This window comes from Nicrophorus vespilloides, unplaced genomic scaffold, assembly GCF_001412225.1.
Source record: "Nicrophorus vespilloides isolate i.1.1-1 unplaced genomic scaffold, Nicve_v1.0, whole genome shotgun sequence".
Classification (NCBI taxonomy): domain Eukaryota; kingdom Metazoa; phylum Arthropoda; class Insecta; order Coleoptera; family Silphidae; genus Nicrophorus; species Nicrophorus vespilloides.
Window position 1 is genome coordinate 178,737 of NW_017097871.1, and position 16,599 is coordinate 195,335.

Genomic DNA, 16,599 nt, shown 5'->3' on the forward strand with positions numbered 1-16,599 from the left:
CAAATTATTCTTAAATCTCATTAGAAATTCATTATTGCGCAAATGCGCATTTTATATATAATGGAGCCTCGCTTAACGAGCGACATTTCGCATAACGAGTGACGTTGAGAAGAGAAGTCCCTGATTGCGCGCTTGCTACATTTTTAATACTTGTGTACACATATTACGTGTATTTTTTTAATATGTTTCACTATACGAGTTAAACTGCATATTATTTGTACGATATGCCAGTTTCACTATGTAAATTATACATTTTCGATCTTTGATTGCAGCGCCATCTGGCGGAACTATGTATGTGGACTTTTAAATAATTAAACAAGAAAACACGAACCCGTTGAAAAATTAATATAACAAGACGCATTTCTCTGTACTATTTGCACAATATGACGAATTCAATATGTAAATTATACATTTTAGAACTTTGATTGCAGCGCCATCCCGCGGAATTGTGTACGTGGACTTCTAAATAATTGAAGTAGAAAATACAAATGTAATAAAAAAATATTACATCAAAGCCCATTTATGTTTGTTACTCACATTACATGCTACTATATATTTGCACGATACGACGGTTTCACTATGTAAATTATAAATTTTCGGACCTTCGGAGCGAATTAATTTCATTCGTTGCGGGAGAGCAGATAAGTAATAGTAATTCATTTAATTAAGTTTGAATTAGTTTTGTGTGGAAGTAAACGTTCGGACAAGATCAATACGTTCAATGCCATCAACGACAGCGAACATTATCAGCGTGAATCCAGGAACAATATTAATGACATCGATTGCGTGACCTTCGGACACGGACTGAAAGATTCAATTTAAATAGCAAATGTTTCGGGTTTATTACAATTTTTATGAATTATTTTTAGAAAAAAAAAAGACAATTTTGACAATTATTTTTGTTATTAATAATTTGAAATGACAGTTGTCACCTTAGCGAGGAACTGGGGAAATACACTTAGTAATTGGTTCGCTGTACATCTACAAACAGCGTGATAAAAGGTTGAGAAACAGTGCTATAGTTATATCATAATAACTATTATTATTTTATTTCTGTAATGCGACAAATTGTATGTTAAATTTAACTGTAATTATTTTTTTCATCTTTTCTGTTACAGCAATTTCCTTATATAAATAATATATAACTATAGACGATTAAGTTAATTGATTGTAGTTATCTGTCGAGCCGGAAAGACGATAAGGCAAGTTTGCTCTGGTCTTAAACTCAAACAAAATATACTTCGACAATTATTGATTCTAAGATAAACACGAAGCAGTACAGTGCTTTTAATACATTTCTCATCTCAAGTCCAGGTAATAGGAAAATCGTTCATTTTGATCGTTGTGAGTGAAGTGTATCTTTCAATAAGTTGTCGAACATTGGCTTCTTTATAACTTGTTACTCTGTAGTAGATCATTCTGTTAAAGTACTTTATCTTGAGTTGGGAAAGTTGAAAAATATTGAATAGATGATGAAATCGCATAAGTATGTTGTAAGAACAAAATACATTGGATAAAAAAATACAGCGAATAAAGATTTAGAAATAAAATATAAGGAAAATGTTTACTTTAAATGTACTTTCAGTTTGAAACTTATATCTTATTACAACTCATTAAATTGTTCATAAATATCACATACTAATCAAACCAAATATTAGGATTAAATTTCGATAAGAGGAATTGGCAATTGTTGTATTGCTGAAAACACTTCAAGGTCACGTCCGATGGGCGGCCGATGCTTGTCTGTCTGAAATTGTTTTCCAAAAAGGTCGTAACGACTGCTCTTCCCTTCCCTTGATTAATAATAACCACCGATGCTTAAATGAAACGAACGTGCCTCTATTGTGGAACCCTAAAAATAAATTTCATTCGCAGAAAGTTATTTTTGCTGATTTCGTTTCAAATCATCCCCCAAAATTCCAAATATCGCACAAGGTGTGGTTGCTGTGAGCATGGAAGGGTCGTGGATTCCGCTTTGCTCTTGGCCTTCTCCCTTCTCCATGCGCTGCTGCCTGTCCAATTTCCCATGCATTGAGGGTGACGAGAATCCTCATACTCTGATGGGATTTACATCATTCCTAAGCAAGAAAATCGATGACGAATATATGAAATATCGCATTTACTTCAAAAATCGAGCGATTCATTAACACGTATGAAAAATATAAATGTATTACCAACTGTTGCGTAGTGTATATAACAAATTGCCATGCTCTCCGCATTATACCTGCAATTTGAACCACTTGTTTAGTTATCAAGTTCTGTAGTGTAAGATGATCTTATAATTTCGTGATTTATTGTTTGCCTATAATGTATTGTTTCATTTTTTTTTGACAATTATCTTATTGTATTTTCATTGAACTATGATTATAAGTTAAAGTCATTTATTTGAAACACTAATTTATGTCAAAATTTGACTGCAATTTGACAGAAGCTTACATTTTATTTTGAGCCAAATTATTACATTCAAATAATGAAGTATATTTAAAATTTCTCAAATCTAAGAACTACAGTTTATAGTAAGACTTATGAACAAATGTCATCTAGTCAAACTGACGTGTATAGTGCTAAAATAATTAAATATTAGTTAAAATTATTACTCAATTGAAACACCAGATTTTACATAAAACTTATAAATTCATATTAAAATCAAATTGGTTAAAAGAATTATATTAGATGACAATGTACTATAAAGTTCGTGACTCAATAGCAGAAAAAAAGTGTTACCAACCATTGAGTCATATTTATGTCAAACCTTTTTTTGTCAACACATTACATTTTAATATTGAGTCATAAAACAACATCAGCAGTATAAGATGAGTTAAGATAATCGTTTAAATTTTGTACTTATTTTTTCGTAATTATCAACAATATTAATGACAGACAGACAGACTGGAAAAAATGTTTATAAAACTGTCTAATAACAATATAACAATTTGACAAGTAAATATAAAATTGAAATTGCGAAAGATAATTTGCAATTGTGATATTATAATATGTCGGGAAAAAAGTGTGCAGAGAACCAATGTATTAATTAACGGGATTTTAATGGCATGAACGTATTGCAAACACATTTGCATATTTAAACATTCTGCCGGGAATATCGAAATAAGTAGATATTGCAATAAAAGCACGTTTCATTCTCGTCCGCGTTTCGTTTTGTTCGTTCCATTCCTTCGTTTTCCTTTCACAGCTCTCGCATTATATATTAATACGCATTAATTGGCCACTCGGACGCGGTTGAAAGTCAACTTTCTATCTCCTCCGGATGGTATTATCGAATTACTCGGGAGCAGAAGGATCACGCAACGGCAAGATTTGAGTAGTCGATATAAAAAAGAAACTGCAACTTGCAAAAAATATGTTTATAGCGTGTATATTATTAAACAATTTTAAAGTTTAAAGGAAACTAAATATAGTAATTCCTTGCATATTGCTGGTAATCGGTTTCACCAATATCCAGTGCTATAGTGAATCCGCATTGATCAATGTCGCACTATGCGAGTTTTTACTGTACATACCTCTACCAAAAGTTTATTTTAAAGAATAACGCTTAATATATTTTAACTTTCCTATAATAATCTTTATTAGTTACAATGCAACCAAACGGCTATCCATCAAGTCGTTCCACCCAGAGACACAAAAAACATAAATTGTCACAATAAATCATATTAAAAAAAATGCATTCTGAAAAAAAAGTAATCCAAATAAAAGTAAATCTTCTCGAAATGAACAAATAATAATATATTATGAAGCATCATTCGGCTGTAACTTTCCTATATTCCATTAAAGTAGTTTTATAGAAAAGCTTTTTTTAATGCTGTTGTCTGCATCCACACTCTTGAGTTATCTTGGAGTCCGGTGACAATGAAATTGAACCGACCTGAAATTCCGCACTATGCTTCCAATGTGTGCATAGTAGTTGGTACGCTTTAAAAACATTTATTATATAAACTATCATGTTACGAATAGTGTGGATGCAGCACTATATGGACTCAAAGATAAACTTCTCTCAAACTAAAATTTTCCCCTTGGGAAACGTTCCTATAAATAAACAATTTTGTGTGTTGTGACAGTAAGTATTGCCACAACAAATGGCGTTTAGTAATAAACGTAAGTTCTTTGCGGACACAGATTTAAATAATAAATTACGTTGCAGTTAACTTGTTACATTAATAATGAATGGCATTTGAATTGATGTTCATGAACTTAAGTTTCGCACTTATTTGTATCCACATAGATGGCGCAAATTTATTTATTTACTCTGTGTGAAAAAAAAATCATAATCATCGCAAATATTTATATTAACTTATCTAAGTTCCGAATAAATATTAAATTATAATTAATAAAAATATTTTATATAACTATACTTATATAATAAATTCCAGTGATTACACACTTGATGAGATATTATTTTTTTATTTAAATATATTTGACAACGCAAACAAGTACTTGCAGTGTTACATTATATTATGTCCAGTTTGTCTTGCGAAACTAGTTTGTTTTGTTATGACAAGTATTGCGTAGTACATTAATCAAGTCTTAATACTTAACATTGACATAAATCTTAAGTATTAACTTCCTTTCTGCAATAGTACTATTACAAAATACTATCCATGTAACAAGTTGCTGGAAATACTTAAAAAGTATCTCGTAGTTCATTAATCAGTATCCGTTATGTTATTGTTCAGTATTAAGACTTGCAACTCAAATAAAACATACTCTCTTTTATGTAATAGTATTATATCCAAGTACTCTCTGAGACACACGTTGCTAGTGTTATTTTATAATCATGAATTGGGCACAATTGGGTAAATTTCATCAGTTGCTTAGGAAATGAGTAGTTAAACACCATTATTGGTTTCATTAACGTCATTGTCAAATTAGAACGATCATTAGTTAACCAACACTTAATACCATACCGGGAATTTCCATGATCTAAATAACGTTTATAAAAATACTTTTTATGTTGATAATGCTACGCAGAACTCAGAAAATGTTGGACGTTATTAGATTTAACAATCAAATTAAACGATATTTATATTTAGATATTTAGACAAATGTTGCTTCTATTATAGATTTTGTTTTGTAACTATTATGACTTTGTTAAACGAATATTAATTTGTTCATTTATTTTGATTTTTAATATATCAGTTCTTACAAATAGAAGACTAATTTATCTGAACTTTCGATTATAGATGGAGCTGTTTATAATTATCAATTTCAATATTAATTAGGCCATCAGCAATTATACCAAACTAACAAAAAGATAACGGTCACAAATTGTCTAACTTTTTTTTAAATAGCAGGTAATGAAAATATGATCAGTATTAATTATTTAAGAAAATTAACTTAGGTCATTTGCATTTTTCTTAGGTGTAAAGTTATTCTGTCAAATTTATAAAGCCAATAAACGAGACGCGCAATGTATGTTCACCTTCATTACCCACGTGCAATGTGTTTGCTAATCATTAACATATGATTTCTGTCAAAAATGACAAGGCCAGTTGACAACTGATGAGATGTTTCAATAGTCTATTGTATATATGATTATTTATATCTCTTAACTCTTCTACGTCTCCTCAACAATTCACCTTACCAATCAATTCAATTTATGAATTGTATCTGTAATTGTTAAGAAGTAACACTCCTGCTGACCACTAACCTATTTCTATCAACCGTATTCAAACAATAGAATGTAAATCAGGTTTGTTTGTTGCGACTCTTGACAATCTCGTATGTATTACGCTATACTTGACAAATTACTTTGAAAGTATTGCGTAATTAAAATTCAGCATTATATATACTTTTTCTTAATACTGGGTAATATTTTAACTCTTTAAAATACAGTGGAACCTCTCTTAACGAGCACCTCGCATAACGAGCATATCGCTTAACGAGCTAAGTAAATTGTAAGAAAAATGACTCTGAAAATGGAACGCATTATCGTATATTACATTAGTTTGTATGAGTAAAAATCTGGACATTTTGGAACGGATTATGCTCGTTATGACTTATGTTAGTTACATAATTTAAGTTGTTCACATGTTAGCTAAGCATGCCCTCTTTTTGAATGACAATATTGAAAATAATTTTAACCTCTTAACGCCGGAATTAATTCATAAAAATTTAACTTGCATATTAACTATCAATTACGTACTGTTAACTCTTCTAGTTACACTAACAGTTGGCAGCATGTGTATATTTTAAAATAGGAATGAACTAAATATGCTACACCCGATCATTGCTTGAAAATATTGTTTTCTCCTGCATACTGTTGTAGGTACATTCTGCATTAAGAGGTTAAGAAAACCATAAACAAAACATATCAAGTTCGTATTCTCAGTAGTGTAATTGGTATACAATTATTTATTAAAAATACTTTAAGTTGATGCCACTTGTCCAAGTTACCAAATGTATCATCTTCACTTTGCAACGTCATGTTACCGATCACCTAGTCAATTCAATTAAAAAATAGCTTATGTTTGGTCATTCTTGTAGGTAATCTCTTCAAATGCTTGACTAAAACAGAGAAGCTAAAGAAGCCAATTGTATTTGCATTCAAAGTTAGAAATATAGACTTTCCGGTTGAGTTATTAAAAATCGTTTGTTCTTTATTTTTCTTGTTAGGAAATAAAAAAAGAATGCTGTGCGCAGATAAAAGCAAGAGAACTTCATTATAATTATAGTTCTTTAGAAAATTTCATTTTCAACTTCTCGAGTCTTGCAATGTGTAATTTTTGCATTTTAATCATCGCGCAGCATTTGTAATAACTGTTACTTACCACAGAAACATAATATATGTGTATGTGTGTGTGTATGAATAGCCAATGCTTGCCTAAGATGCAATATGACCAACTTTAAATTGCGCATTTTGCGGAGTCTTCCCTGAAAATATAATCTTGAGTAAATGTTATTCCACGCATTAAAATACCGAATACATTCATCTCTGTTGGATGTGAAGATTCCTGGTGGGGAACGGTACTATACTTTCTTTTTTTATTATTTTTCTGCGTTTATTTTGCGCTGGCGGAGGCGCCGCGAGACGCCCGTCGAGCAGGTGCGTCGCGACGCGCTCCGTTTCGTAACAGAGACCTCCAGCTCTCTATATCTATCTCTCTCTACACCACGGTCCATTTATCTTTCTCGCCTAATAACCAAAACATACACAACAACTCATTTTTTTCTATTTCCTTCATCTTCCGAAAAGTCTCGGCAATACATAATAAAAAACGAAGCGAAAATTAAATCCGCATTTTTTCCGCACACTTCGTCTCGCTCGCACATATTTATTTATACACTTTATATTTGAAATGCGAAATCCTTTACGGCCGAGCGTCGTAAGTAAATACGAGACGATGAGGCCAACTCAGAAAAAAAGAAGCGAAAATTTAAATATAAGTTACGCTGGAAGTCATGGCCAACTCTATTCGCTATCCTCTCGATTGATTGAAAATACTCATTCGTTTCTTTTCTTTCTTCTTTTACAGGGCTCCGGCAGTTTTTCGTTCACTCCTTTGCAGAGGTGTCATGCTGAAGACCGCAGTTGCCTCATCTCCGCGTGGCCTCAACGGATAAGGTAATAATATAACTGCATTAACATTCGTTATCTTCCTTATTTCCTTTCTCTCAACTCTTATCTTTGCTTAAGTAATTAACAAAGGAATTTAATGTAATTAAAGAAATAATGAATAATAAACCACATTTATTATAAATAAATAAAAATATACAGTGGAACCTCGCTTAACGAGTTTAATCCGTTCCAAAATTTCCGGATTTTTACTCGTATAGTGAAGCATATTCAAAAATACACATGTGTACAACTTTTATAAATGAAGAGCAGGCACGCAACCCGGGACTTCTCTTCTTCTCGTCGCCGGTTATGCGAAACGTCGCTCATTAAGCGAGTCATTTTTCTTACAATTCACTTTGTTCGTTAAGCGAAATGCTCGTTATGCGAGGTGTTCGTTAAGCGAGGTTCCACAGTATAGAGTATTATGTTTCAATAATATTGCATAATTTTATGAAATACTTGAATACGCAAAATTACTCGAGAAAATTATAAGAAGTAAAATACTCTTACATACTATTTGACCTCGAGAATTGTATGCCATGGATTTAATTTCCATTTTATTTTCTTTAGATTGACTAAGATATATTATTCAAAAAGACAAAAATTATTTGATTTGTTACTGTATTGAATATAATCCGTTTTATATAAGTGTCCTACAAGAATTACCATATTCTACTCCATATATAACTCGGGTAATTCTCGAATAATGCATATAATTTCATTACTAACCATTACACTCAGCAAAATAGAAACAAAATCTGATTGTAACCAATTTTACTTCATTCAAATCATATATTTTTTTTCTTTTTTCATAATGCATTTATTATATTTCCTTATAAATATATTTAACAGTTTGTTTGAAGACTTTTGAATATAATTTTCATAATAAACTAAAGTCTTACCTCCACGCTTAACGAAAAGGATGCATTCCAGGAACATTTTTTCAGAGGTATAATACGCCAGTAAATGGCCAGAATGGGTATATATTTCTTTCGTGAAAAAATTGGAAACCTTTTTTTAACATGGAAGAGTTTTATTAAAACTCAATACAAACAGTCAATACAAACTACTTACATACGAAACTATGACAAAGTGAATTCACATTTTATAATCAAAAGATGATTATCTCTGTTTCATTGAACAATTAATTGCCAATGCAGTAGAAACTGTTTTTGTGCGATTTTTTATGCGCTATATGAAATTCAACAGTGTTGGCACTATTGTAATGTTTTCTATCAGTGTGCCTGCTCAAACGATTTTGAACCAATTCATCAAAAGAAGATGGATTAACATGAGTAGCAGTGAATTATATATGTGCATTTTGAAAATTTCTCCATATGTACAATGAGAAATGAAATGTTTTAAAAAAAAATTCCATGTGTAATTTAATTATTTAGTTTGGTTGCACTTTCTCATGTATTTCGAAAATCTTTTATGTATTTTCTAAGTGTAATGTATTGTACAAAGTTATTTGTTATATGTAAGATTTTATAAAAATTCAAATATTTTTTTTGTGCGATTTTGTGCCGATCGCTCAACAATAAAACTTCGTTCTATATCAGAATCATTTACACTAAAAAACATGTTCAATGTAATTGAAGCACCTATTTTTAAATCTTTAGTTGTTGACACGATCTTTGTATTTAAATTTTGTCTTCCACTTAAAAACTATCATCTTCTGCACACAATAAATTTCAAACATACTCTTTATAGACAGTATTCAAATTGAGTCATCTGGATAACTTCAATTCTGCTTGAAATCTCGGGCTTTGTTATATCGAAGTTTTGATGCCTGTATACTTATTTGTGACAACCGCAACTGGTATTGAACAGTTTAGAATGCTTATGTTTAGTTCTGATACTAACCGAAATAGTTCACTAATTCATTGTACAAAGGATACATTAGAATTGTGACAGTTAACTAGAGAAAACAAGTTTCGTATTTTTAATCATGGAATTAAACTGAGTATCGAACAGTTTATTAGTATTAAATGCTTAATTTGGACATTATTTTGGACAACAATTTCCTAAGAAGATTCAAATAGCCTGAAAGATTGTACCATTTTCTGTAATTCTAACTACATAATATCTTAGTGCTTGGAAAGTGGAGAAATAATAACATAATAATGAATCAATATAAGATTATTGGAACAACGAAATCTGATCAATTGTGTGGAAAAAAATATGAAGTCTTCTCAAAAGTAAAATGATATTTTAAGAATTTTGACTAAATTTATTTTGCTCAATAAAGCGGATTCACTACAGTCCGGTTTGAAAAAAAAACGTCTAAATGTTAAAAATATAGTATACAAAATTATTTTTGCAAGGTAAAGATTCAAACATTTTGATTTATTAGAGTATAACTAGCTATAAAATCAATATATTATTTTATTATGTCGTAATATATTTAATTTACATTCTTATTACTGTGAAAATTAATTATATCTAATGGCGGTAGACATTTGTCTTGGCTGAAGGTCCATATGCTGAACCTCTTTCATTTGACTGTACATTCATGATGAACGATGGCCCTATTGCTGCTGCAAGCACCAAGATGGCACACAAAGGGCCTGGCTTGACCAGGATTCGAACAGGCGCCCACGGAATCGTGGGTAGGGCTACTTAGCCATTCGGCTATTAGTTGCCCTATAAAATCGACATAAACTAATTCAGATTAAATAAAATTTGAGTCTAATAAAACAGATTATTATAAACTTTAAATCTAATTACTAAACTTGTGTTTAGTTACATTCATAAATAATGCTTAATATTTTAAATGATTATAATGATTTTACTGTTTACTAATCTAGTAGTAACTGAATCTATCACTTGCTATATTGGATAAATAAAAATTACGATAGAATAAAGTTAGAATTATCAATAACATAATTCAATATCATTTTCATATATAATAATTGAAATAGTCTTTATAAAAACATAGTTAACAATAGGTTTTTCGTCTCTTTATAATTTATCTTATTTTACTACTACTATAAATTAAAAAAAAAATGCTTTACGTGTTTAGAATGAAAAGTTAATAAATATTATTTATTATTTTATATTATTAATGACAACCTAAACTGAAAAATCATGAATTACAATTCTTGAATAAATAATCGCGAGACTAAAAACTAGATTGCGATTTCAAAATATAATGAAAAAAATCATATATTTTTTTTTCTTATACTGCAAATGAATTAAGAACAAAAGGGCATTAACCGTGATGCCAAATGCCGGCGTCGCACGCAATACACAACATAATAAAATTACATACCATTAATATATAAAATACGTATATTTAAATTAAATTATAAATTACGTAGGAAATATATTGGAATGACAATAAAATCTCATATAAATAATTAATTAATCAATCATTATATTGATTTCATAGTATAATTTCTCATTAATTAATTTGTACAAAAAAACAGATTTGATATGCATTCATATTCAGAATTTACTTTCTTAATTTGATTGTAGAATTATGGCAGTTATATTAGTGATTTTTTGTTTTATCTATATTTTTTATTGTTTTTGAGTGTCCTCGCATAACGATAAAAATAAATTTTATGAAAAATGACTCGCAAAATGGAACGCATTGTCGTATATTACATTAGTTTATATGGGAAAAATTGTTTCATTATACGAGTAAAAATCCGGAAATTTTAGATTAAGCTCGTTAAGCAAGGTTCCACTGTTATATGATGTTAAATTGATCATTAAAATATGTTTCGTTTTAGTTGATTATTTGAGAAATACATTACCGCCACGTTATTTTAAATAGTTCAAGATTAGATACACCCGTTCGTTTTATACAAATTCCCATGCTACCTTTCTTTGTTCTTTATAGCCCAATTTCTACCTCCCCTTCGGTGCTTATTGACGCTACCACTTAGCACGATGATGATAGTTTTCCTCCTGCCGAGACTCGCTCTTTTTGGATTTTTTCTATTGTTTTACTTATTATGAATGCAGCCTATTTACAATACATAACTGGTATAAATTTCTTCATTTTATTTATGTTTATCATTTATAACGCATTCATGAAATTAGTATTTAATTAAAAATTATATAGTTTTTTATTTAGAAGCAAGTAAAATATAAGTGTTAAATATGACAATTGTTCCATATTAAAGAGAGATCAAGTAGGGTTTTACTAAATCTTAATGATGCCTTTTTTTAATATTAAACATCAATGAAAACAGTATCAATTAACCTATTCAACAATATTAACTTTATTAATATAAAAGTGATATCATTATATTTTAATATTTGGCAGCAATGTTGTTCCCTTTAGCTAAAATTACGGTAGCAACCGTATTTTTAACTGTATGTTGTAAAAAGAAAGATTATTACTTCCTTTAATATCGGAAATTTTAGAGCATTTCGTCTTTCCCTTCATTCGCCCCGACTAAATTATACATAATTCATGCCCGATGCGCTAAATGGTTTACATGAAGCGAGCATTCAAAAGAAGGAGGGCTTCTAAAAAAAGAACCCTCCTCGCCTTGCATCGACACGAACCGTGGTGCTCGTCTTCTTTTTTTTTCCTTCGCAGCGAACCTGCATACTGCTCGACACCTTGAGATAGGTTACGCCAAATCAAAGTCGACACACTTTCGACGTATCTTTTTTGTTTGATTTTGTTGTTTTTTTTTGGTCCACCTTTAAGAGTAATTGCAATACATAATATCGACTATGAGGTATTTTAACATAAGCAAGGTATTCAAAGTGAGGAAGATCGCGATGAGACGAGCGCAGAAGCCGAAAGACACCTCGACGGTCACGGTGTTCTCCGGCAGCATTTTTCCATCGCCTTGTCCGTAGATATCATCCAATTCCATCCAATCGCCGCTGCTGCCGTCGTCCATCAGCAACAACTCGTCGATCTCGTTCAATCCTTGGAAGGAGTCTTCCTCGTAGCTGCTAAACTGCAGCGATCCTTCAGCGCTGAAGCCAATGCTCTCCGCGAAGTTGTCGTTAGAGAAGATCATCAAGCCTTTTTCATCGTCCTCTACATTCGTCGATTTCGTACACATAATTTGTAAACCGGACGTCTGATTTGATGTCTCCACAGGATCCGCGCCGGATATCTCGTCCGTCTGGATGGCGGAGGAATGATCAAAGTCCGTTTGGTTACTACTATCAAGCACCGGTAAACTCTTCTGAACTTCGACGTTAATCTTCTCCACCGAGGACAGAGTAGTCGGGGTGTACATCATCTTCTGCGCCTCTATCCAATTCGCGATCCTACCATTTCGTTTGTTACGAATCCTCGGACTGAAGAAGATCTCGTCTGGCAGATCCTTATCGGAATCCGTCTCAGCGACGACGTCTCCGCCCCGCAGCTCCTCCAGATACTCGCTGTCGAAGTTGTCCTCGTCCTCATCCTCGACGGTCCTCTTTCCCTTGCTGTTCTTATTGTTCGAGACGATGCTGTGCAGGCACTGAGACACGTAGTCCTTGCGCTCGTGCGCGTCTCCCTGCGGCTGTATCGTGAAGCTGTTCGCCGGATGCATGAAGCCCCCATCCAAACCGTCCACCATTAGGCCATCTTCAGCACCCTCCGCCTTCTCCTTGAACCTCTCGAACGGATTCTCCTCATCGAACGTCTTCCTCAACAAGTCCTCCATGATCTCGGAGCAGGCCGAGGACAGCTTCGCATGGTAGGGCTGCAATGCTGCCGCTGCCTCGCGCATCTTCTCTCTAACCACTGGGAATTTTGAAAATCGCCTGACGTTTGACACGTCTGACAACTAGATAAAACTTATCTACCTGGAGCGCAACAATGAGCACACCACAGACATCGCAGTGAACAAAGTATATACGAAAATAAAAATAAAAAGGATCTCTCGGTTCCCCCTTCGAACTGAAAAGGTGTTCTTTCTTATACCTGCTCCCCGAACACCCTCGCCCCTTTTTTCCCAGAACAACAACCAGCAAGAAAAAAAATAAATAGTACACATTCATCCTCTACAACACGATAAAGTATATTCCACACCAGTAAAATCTTATTTACGCACTAAATCTCTCTAATTTCGATTCTGATTCTAAGAGATATGGCGTACATCAATTCTACTTTAAACATTCAACGTAATGGAATCATCCATACGAGCATTTCATAAAGTATTTCAATTTAAAATGACATTTAGGAAAATTTTCTCAAGGACTTCTTTTTAATGTCACAGATCGTTTTTACCTCTACTTAGTACTTATTGACCACCCACTAACACGAAACAGATGATAATCATTACAGTCCAGCTATACGGAACTTAGATTTTTTTAAATATTATTTCTGCATTTTACATCAAAATTATCCGGTCATTAGTTAATTTGAGCTTAACGAACTTGACCATGGTATTACCATTTCATAATACATTTAATTGTTTCACACTTGTTTCCATATTGTCCCCCATTTTCATGTTTTCATAGATGCACGGTGAATGAATTCAACATTAAAATAAAGCGATACGCATTTAACTCACTCGATGCACGTTAAACCGTTTCCACAAGCACACGAGCGTAATTATAAGCAACTCTTTTATTTATTTATTTTTTGCTTTCTGCAAATAGGGTGTCCGCAGTTACGCAACAGTTTGCGAAAGCGTGCGTTGGTATTCTAAAACCAAAATGGACCAAATCGCTCTCATCTCGAGCAACAAAAATAGATGCTCCTCATGCTTTACGCCCTTCTAAATTCAAATGACCTAATAAATGTTGTTAATTTTCAAAAGTTGGCAATTTGGCAAACCACATATTGCCAACTGCATGTCATGATTTACAGCTTATATAACTTTACGAACGGCAACAGATTTATCGCCGCCGGCGCACCTTAATTCAACTGCGCAGTTTTACAAAATGCAAGCAAAGAAGAAGAAAAAAAACAATCGATAAATAAAGTTTGCTATTTTACCGATGGCCATATTAAATTATATAAATTAATTAAGTTTGCTTTTCATCTGCCATTTATCTGTACGATATTTGTACGAAAGTTTCTCTTGCGTCCACCAATCTTCGTGTGCATCTATAATGGCACGCATAATTTCCAATGTATTTTTTTAATGATTGTAATTATACATCGTAAACTTTTCCTCCATTTTGTTGTTATTCTGTTTGTATTTTTTTTTTTGTAATATTAACGTGGGTATTAGAACTGAGAGCGCGCTCAATAAATTGGAAAAAGCGAAATTGATTTATTGTTTTATTAATTATGAACGAATCTCGCTAGAATGCACGAGGCAAACACGCAGTGAGCGAGAAGAGAATGGAAGAAGAAGCAGTGAGAGAGGTATAAAAAAAAGAGGAAATGACCATAACGGCATGACAGAAGCAAATCAGGGGGAACTTCGATCGTCGACTGAAAATAATGAATTGCAATTGGTTCAGGTATACATAAAAAAACGGAAGAGGAAGAACCAGAAATTTATTGCAATTGATTTAACGAATAAACTTGTTTCCCCTCATGCTACTTTACTAGTATTCTGCTAGTAAATTAAGATAAAAGTACATTATTTTGTAGCAAGTAAACTTCTAATAACACACCATGTTTATTTAGCTAATTTTTGATATTTATGTAACCAAATTATGCTACTATATATTACACGTTACATGACAAGTGGCAAGTACAAGTCAAGCAATATAAATAATTAAGTAATTTTGATCTTCAAGTATTTGCGAAATTGACCAAGTACATGTAACATTACTTCTTGCGTAAGTTACGCAATAAACACAATATGAAAGACTTTCTAACAAATACTATGGAAATACCTAGTATTATTTTCACTTTATAATAATAATCTGAAATAAACTTTTCTTTGAAATATTGGCAACTATTCAGTATTTTTATATTCGGTTATTGGTAATTATATTTAAAACTTATGAAGAATATTTACTTTAAAGTCTAAAAATTTTAATTATAGAATTTGTCATCATCTCTCCACTCTTTTTCAATGAGAAAAGATGCACATATGCATTCCCATATTTTTCTCCGTTAGATGTTATTTGTATGATGATTTAACGGATTTTTTTTTATCGTCAAATTAAAAACTGTTTGTGCCAAAAAAAAATAAATATTTACTTTTGGGCGACGTCGAGAATAAATAACTGTTTACGTTTCACATGTACACATATACGGGATTGGGCGGATGTGCGGGGACATCAGCAATGTTTCCGTAAATATCATCGTTATCATTGCATTTTGACATGAAGATAATTTTTACGATTTCTTTTTTTGTTTTTCCTTATAAATTTGACATTTCCGTCATCCACGATTTACATTTTTAGTGTCATTCATATTTGACATTGAGATAATTGCATTTGTTATCAGTCGATAATGAATTGTTATTTGTTTATTAAATTGTCTTACGTTGTAAAAGAAACTTTGTAGCATAAAACTTCACATTCGCGTAGTTCGAAGAATTTGTTTATCTTGTTGTAGAAACTCGCATTTCGAATTTTTCAATTTTATAAATGGATTTAGGTTAGATTAATTAATTGTTTGTCGTATTTTATTTGCATAAAAAAAATGAATATTGAATTACTGAATAAACCTAACATCAATATAAACATTATTTATATAAAGTTTATATTTAATCTTTCGGGAATTCGTACGAAGTTATCATTAAATTAAAATTATAAATCACAAATTAAATTTTGTTTTTAAATTATAAGTAAAATAAATCACTTACGAACAAAATTCTTAAAGCTCAAGGAGATATATAGTGATAAAAAATGTATGCAGTCAGTAATACGTAATTTAACATATATAAAAGTAAAAATCATAATAATGTGTGGTAGGATAAGTATATTTTTAAAATACCCCCAAACCAATTCGACTTACGAACAACTTTTTGGAACGGAACTAGTTCGTAAGTCGGAGGATACCTGTATACTATAATAAGGCTGTAGTTCTACATTCGCGCGAACGTACGTTTTGCCGTCGGAACCCGACTTCGGCTACATAAGCTTGGAATTCTCGTAGCTTTCATATGGACTACATATTTCAATTTTATTTACACTAACTTTTTATT

General features: G+C 31.8%; 1 protein-coding gene and 1 long non-coding RNA gene across 2 annotated transcripts in view; one reads left to right on the top strand and one right to left on the bottom strand.

The window, feature by feature from the left end:
- The window catches only part of LOC108561268 (protein winged eye), a 52,924-nt gene that overhangs the window by 22,925 nt on the left and 13,400 nt on the right, over positions 1-16,599 (top strand). Inside the window, exon 2 of the mRNA XM_017919130.1 lies at positions 7,488-7,576. The gene's annotated coding sequence lies outside the window, so the exon portion shown is untranslated. The remainder of the gene's footprint in view (positions 1-7,487; positions 7,577-16,599) is intronic.
- Positions 1,919-6,879, bottom strand: LOC108561269. Its single transcript, XR_001891006.1, has 3 exons — positions 6,783-6,879; positions 2,175-2,224; positions 1,919-2,078 (listed from the first exon to the last, which is right to left on the bottom strand). It is a non-coding gene; the product is annotated as an uncharacterized LOC108561269 (long non-coding RNA).